Source organism: Lathyrus oleraceus, chromosome 6 (genome assembly GCF_024323335.1).
Source record: "Lathyrus oleraceus cultivar Zhongwan6 chromosome 6, CAAS_Psat_ZW6_1.0, whole genome shotgun sequence".
Classification (NCBI taxonomy): domain Eukaryota; kingdom Viridiplantae; phylum Streptophyta; class Magnoliopsida; order Fabales; family Fabaceae; genus Lathyrus; species Lathyrus oleraceus.
Genome location: NC_066584.1, coordinates 228714769 through 228722288, shown reverse-complemented (window position 1 = coordinate 228722288; position 7520 = coordinate 228714769).

The following is a 7520-nucleotide window of genomic DNA, read 5'->3' as shown; positions in this document are numbered from 1 at the left end:
GGCAGAAAAGTCAACTCCTGACATTTTGAGAGTGGAATCTCAAAATTCATGCCTAGGGGAGCCTACATGTGAAATTTGATCAAGGTTGGATCATGGATTCATCATTTAATCAGGAATTTGGAAAAGTTACTTAATTTGGAAATGGTTGACTTTCCATTTAGGGCAAGTTTTCATGATTGTAACACTCACTTTAAGCCCATTTTCCATCAAGATAAAAGCTTCATTTGAAAATTTCTCCAACATCAAAGTTGTTCCTCTTGTCCCAAGCTTTCTAGAGATATAAACTTTGCTCCATTTGGATTAAAATTAAGAGAGTTATGCTTGGTCAAAGTAAGGCATATTCTTAGGACAGTTAGAAAAATTTCTAAGTCTCAAAATCTTCAAAGTTTGTCAAGACTTCTTGGCCAGTTTTCTTGCACTTCAAGGAATCATTTGAAAATACTTTCTTCAGAACAATTATACCTTGCCACGTCCTCTTTCACCTCCTTTTTGAATCATCTCATTTGGATTCATGGTTTGAGAGTTGCATTCACCTAAAGTGGGCACCATGACTTGATTTTCTAGGCAGATTTTAGGCCAAATTGGCCCGACCATTTTGCAGTTGTGGTGACATGACTTTGAGCCCATTTTCACCTTCTTCCACTCCTTATTTCCACTTGTGCTCAACATAAAAGATGACATGCTCCATGCGATATTTCTATTGTTTGCATTATTTCATCATTTGGTAGCTTGCTCATCAAGTTACATGGCCTCAAAGTCATCACTTTGAAATGGATTTCTTGCTTTCCAAGCCATGCTGCAAACCAGCCCACATTTTGTTACCTTAATTTGGCCATGCATTGGATATTCATTCACTTATGTTTGGCCCAAAATAACACAAACCTAATACACCTCACTTCACATTTTTATTCTCATGGGCATCATTTATTTCAAAGCCCACTAGAACATTGGATCCACCACCTTTAAAAGCTGCAAACCCTAAACCTAAAAGGCAGTGTGAATTTTCGTGGCAAGCAAGGCAAAGCTTCATCACATAGCAGACTTTATTTTCTCATCAAGCCCTTGAAGTAAGGCACAAAGGAGGCATCATATTTTTCCATATCTCTCCATAATCAAGGGGAAGTGGACCAAGCATCCACTAGGTACCCTCTATCACTCATCTTCCATAGCCATCCATTGATATACCATGCTTGCTTACCATGCTCATCATTATCATCATCATGTTCATCTATGCTCATTACTGTTTTGCCATGCTAACCATATGCCCATGTTTGTTTCATGATTATTTACAAGGCCAATCATATGCTTGTGTTATTGATATTGGTTTATGCTAAATTTTTTGCCCAAGCCCGTGCCCATGTTGTCACCTTGTTGACAACATTGCTCCATGATTAAGTCATCATTTTATTCAAACAAGGATACCATGTTAATCTACACATTTCGTACTTGATATTTGGTTTTTATTTCATGTCATTTGGTGCACTATAGTGTTTGTATTCTTGATTGGAAGATTGGAAAAACTCATTGTGTTTTCACGTGGCTGCATGAGCATGGCATGGTTAGGGTTTGGTTTGTGGAAGAAGATGATTACGTGGCGCTTTAAAAAAACGTTAGATCTTCCGCGCATCTTCTAATCCTGGTCGTGCATGCGTTTTTGTCTTGTAGTGACTTAATGAGACTTGACCAATTGATAACAATGTCACATGAGTTTTTTAATAAAACGTTATTTAATGTGTGTCACACCCTGAATAATGATTTTGGACTGGTTCATTTTAACACACATTTTTTTCTTGATTTTATTTTTATGACTTAGAATTATTTTTAGCTTTTGATTTTTTGGATGAAGGTTGACCAATGTCCCATGGTCAACCTGACCTTTTCTTGGAATTTTATTTCCCATTTTCAATTTATTTTGGATTTATTTTTAACCTAGTTTGGTTGTTTGACTTTTGGTTTGACCTTTATTTTATTTAAATTAATTTATGAACTAATTTTCATTATTTTTAAAATCTTTTTGGGAGATGATGATGTCCTGACCCCACCTCATTTAGTTTAATTTTTCATAATTTTCTTGATTAATTAGCTATTTATTTGATATTTTTTAAGTTGACTTGAATTTTCAGTTGACTTCTTTATGATCGATGTTTGACTTAGGGATTTCTTATGGCAATTGAAGAGATCTTTTGATCCTCCCTTGTTCATCTCATATGCCATGTATTAGAGGCCTTCTACCTTGATTTTATTTGGTCCTTACCTCATTTCCTGATTAAATTATTCAGTGGACCCCTGTGTGCATCTTTTCATCTGTCTGATTCATCTATCATCCATGCTTATTATGTCTTGATTGTTTAACATGTTCATACCTCCCATGCATTGGTTAATGCTCCATTATTTGATTCGTTTGATTTGATTATACACTTGTTTACTTATCTGATTTGATTAATAATTGTTGCCTACTTATATGATGTATGAGGCATATATTCTTATTGTTTAATTGCCATGAATCATCCCTATTCATAACAAATGTACCCCTCTCCTATGAAGTGTATAGTATTTATTCTTTCATTCTTTATTCATCTGTTAATACAAGAATTAAAACGAACATCCGATAACCATTAGGTAGAACCCTTTGTATGATAACATAGGTAGAATTCCCTTATTCTTTGCATGCTAACATTAGGTAGATGTTCCCTCTGTAAATCCTAACACATAGGTCCACATTGCATGACAACTCTAGGGCATAGCTTCCCCATTTTTAGACCTTCCGTGCGTCTCCGATCTTGTGGCATGTCAATCCGTTCTATTGCAAAGAGGTAACTGCCTAAGACTCGATTCAGCGAGCTGCGACACCTACTGCTAGGACGCGAACACATTGCCCACTTTCCTTTGACACAGCTGGTGTCCTCCTTTGTAAGTCCATGTTCAGATGGAAATCCTTAACCCCTAGTTAGCCGAACTACGGTAACTCTGATTCTCATGTTCAGATGAGATACGTAGGCACGAGACGCGATGTCTTGCCGAGTTTTTTTACTGACGACTAGCAACTAATTCTTGTTTTCTTTCGCCCTTGTTGCGATTCTTTTCTCTCTCCCTCGTTGCGATCGAGACCTTCCTTTTCTCTTGCCCTAGTTGCAATCGAGACCCTTGTTCCCGTAGTTAGCTGAACTACGTTTTGCTCTGATTCTCATTCCAGATGAGATACGTAGGCATAAGACGCGATGTCTTACCGAGCACACTTCTCTTTCGCCCATAGGTAGCCGAGCTACGAAGACTCTGATTCTCATGTTCAGATGAGATACGTAGGCAGTGGATGTGACATCCTTACGATTCATTTTCTTTTAACCCTTCTTTTAGTAAATAGTACCTTAGATATACCCACACCCTTTAGACTAGAACAACAAGAGTAGATCCCGTAGAGTACTACGGATGCGTAGGGGTGCTAATACCTTCCCTTCGCATAATCGACTCCCGAACCCCAGATTTGGTTCCGAGACCTTGTCTTTTCCTTCTCTTCAGGTTTTCTTCGATTGTTTCCTTTCCCTCCCTTTGGGATAAATAACGAACGGTGGCGACTCTTCTGTTTTCTTTTCCTCGCCGGTTGTTTTTTTTGCACCAGTTGCGACCGAATGGTTATAAGCATCATATATGAGTCCGAATGTTCTCTACATGTTATATTGATCAAGTTTTCTTCAATAGTTTGAGGGTGATTTGCCTTGGAAACTCTAGTTTGATTGGGTATCTTAAGTAACTTCTCCAACAAGCTATCTCACCAATTGGTCAAATTCCTCAAGGGACACTTCAAAATTCATCATCTTATGCATATATGATCTACCATGAGCCAAGAAAGTCAAGAGAATTGGAACTTAGCAAGTTGGTTGATGGTGGTTGGCCAGATGGTTTCATTTGATCAAAACCGGGTCTCCCTAGACCCTATCTCCTACAATTTTCACCATATTAAAATGGTTACAAGATAAAACTTACTCTAAATTACATTATAAACAACTTTCATGTTGATACCTAGAGCTAGTTTTGCTTGGAAAATCATTTTCTATGTTGAAAGATTATAGGTCATTTTGTCTAAACCCTAATTTGAAAGTCAACTTCCCAAGGAAATAACTTGCTCAATTTTTATGATATGAAAGATTTACAAGCTTCATAATCAAATTCAATGTGTCTACTTCAACTTTTATGTTTGGAGTGGGAGCAAATTCAACTTCTTTGAACATGTGATATGAGGCTACATTATAGGCCACTTTTGACCTATACCATTGATCAAGTGATTTTGCCAAACTTCAAAAATGTATAACTCTATTATTTCAAATACAAATGACATGAAATTGGTTACCATTTTGAAGGTCTTTGAGAGAGCTACAACTTTTATAAAGACACGTTTCTCATTTGAAGCTTCTATAAAAAGTTAAGCAAGGTTGAATATTGAGACATATGGCTTGACACTTAAAAAAAAATTGATATGTCAAATTTTTCCAAACTTCCACCTCCAATATCTCCAAGTTCCAAGCTCCAAATGAAAAAGTGTTCAACATCAAACTTGTTCCTCTTGATCTCACCTTTCCAAAGAGCTAAAATTCATGCATTTTGGATGAGAAATGCATAGGATGCACATGGCTTAAACAGGCTGGTATCATGTGTCATGGATCAAACTTCAAACAACAATGCTCAATTGCCTTGCAATCCAATCCACCTCCAATGCATCTGAACTTCATTTTGGACTTTTGGACAATAATTTCATGGGCTTATGTGCGCCCATGCAGCTTGCTTGCATCATTTTGCCAAAATTGGAAAGTTGAATGAGTGTGCAAATATCATTTGAATTCTCTATAAATTGAAGCCCTTGTGATCAGAATTAACATACACACTGCGCCAGCTTTGATTCCCCACAGAAAACCATTCATACCAAGAGGATAAACCTGAGAAATTATGTTGAATTTGAGCTTAAATCTCCATTGTTTTGGAATTCAATTCTCCAGGAGTCCATTGATTCTAAGCCATTCCATTCCACTTCTGCAAGCAATTGGAGTGAAGCAAAGCACGATTCAGATCAAGATCTAGCAAGCTCAGACCTCCATTGAAGGTAATTTGCAGAAAATTTGATCTCTTCGATTCTCCTTGTTTCTTGCTCAATTCTACTAATTATTGTGTTGGCTGAAGTCCTACCAATGTAGGCAAGGTGTTTGAGTTGCTTTGAGGTCAAATCGAAGCAACTTAGGTCATGAACCTCATTTTTCAATTCCACATATCCCTCAATATAGTTGGAATTGGAAAAAATGGAGGTGATATTCGTGTTTAGTGATGTTTTCTCTTTAAAATCATGTCCCTGTTTGAAATTTTGGTGATGGTTCATGACGACTAGTCCGATGAAGCTCGTCGGAGAAGACCACCGGAGTTCTGGCTCCGGTGATGAGTTGTCCTTGGTCTAAACCGTGTGATCCAACTCCTGTGTTCTAATCTCAGCCGTGCATTGTGATTACCATGTTTGCCACGCAGTTGACTCACATTTTGGTGTAACGTGCGCTGTGGATTATCAGATATGCCACCTCAATTAATGAGGGAGATCTGATGGTCCACGTTTTTTAGCATTTTCTGATTTTCCTTTTAATTCCATTTTATTCAATAATTCATATTAAATTCAATATTGATCCAAAAAATATGAGACTTTCACCAAAAAAATCAAATATTTTTCTCTTTCATATTCTGAATTAAAATTATTTTTTGGATCATTATTAATATTTTTCATGAATTAATTGATTTTTCATTTGTTTTTAATTGTTTAAAAATATTTTTAAGTGTCCAAAAATTATGAATTTTTTTATCCAAGGTACTTTGACCTTGTCTGGCCTATGATAAATCACATGGCCATTTATTTGGTGTTTTGATGTGATTTTAGGATTTGGACAAAACATATTTGAATTTAATGCATTATTTTAATATTTTTAATTGAATAAATGCCATTTTTATTGTGTTGACCATTTGGATTGACTTATTTGAGTTTCTCATTTGTTGTTGGGCCTTGGTTAAGGTTGATTTGACATTGTCAAGTTAATATTACTGGATTTAGGGGATTGATGGAATATACATTCCATCTCCCAAAATGAATGAATAATATTAATTTGGTAAAAGTCCTCCTTTGACCAATTTGTGATCTCATTCATCCCTTTCCCTCTTCATCTAATTCCCCTTCTTCATCCATTCATTTCAATTGGCCAATGACATCTCAAAGTCCTAATGCTAGTTGATTGAAAGATTAACATGAGTATGGATGAGATTAGGCCACACCTTTGCATATTTTTTGTGTGTGGTATGTTTATTGAGAATATTTCTCAATACTATGTCTCAACATGCATTAACACAAAAAGTTTATTGCCCGACCTCAAATAGTTATGACTTCTACATAAGTCCAATTACGATTGCTTAACATAGCGCTAAATTTGTGACATAAAAGGCATAAGCATTCTAGTTAGTGAGATTGTAAGTCTCCCATCTTCCATGGTATTGTGTGGAAACTTAGTCTTCTTTCCTTCCTTTGGAAGATGTTTTGGTTCAAGGATCCATGCTTGTGGCAAGTGGGTTGAGTGTTCTCCAAAGAATGTCTTAAAATAAAATAAAAAGCAAAAACAAAACTAACTATTGACTTACTAACCATTAACTTTTACTTTCAAGCTTTTACTTTTAATGGAATTGACTTTTATTGTTTTATTATCATTTGTCATTGTACATATCATTCTAATTGTTTATGTTTATGCAATTTTCACTTTGTCCACTTGGACCATATTGTGTGATATACTTTGTTGCTTTGATTGTTTGATTGGTCTTTGACCATTAATGCACATAATAATAACAAAACCCCCTAAAAAACCTTTGAGTGGACTGTTGTTTTGATCTCCCCAATTGGACTTAGAACTTAGGCAACATTCCTTTGCTAATGGACTTGGCCAATGCCAATTTGTTGAAGAACCAAAAACTTACAAGTTTGAGTTCATCTGATACATCATTCAAGATCTTTCCAGATTCATCTGCAACATTGATCATTGTTAATTTGTTATGTTGAACCTGTGACTTATGGAATTCATCTGCTACATGGACTATTTTGAGGAAGATCTTTGAAATGGATAAGCTTGGATGAGACCATCTTTATTTGATGCCTTTGCTCTTCAAGATTGATAATTGTGCATTTGTATGTTGCTTGATTCTAAAAAGTCCAAGGGAATTCTGGGTTTCTCTTGACATACTTGTCTAATGGATTGCTCCCATTTGGTCAGATCTTTTCAACTTTAAACTTTTAAATTTTTGTGCATAGGGTAGTCTCTTCATCTTCTCCCCATTTCTTTAATTTCAAAATCTCTCCCTCCGTTTTCAAAAACTTCTTTGTGTGAACTACTTTTGTTTTAAACTTAGATCACTTTTACAAAAAAAGGTAGAAACTTTGGCCTTATGTCATTGCATTTTCAAACTTCTTTTCTTAAATCAAACTTGTAAATGAACTTAACTATACTTGACTTAAA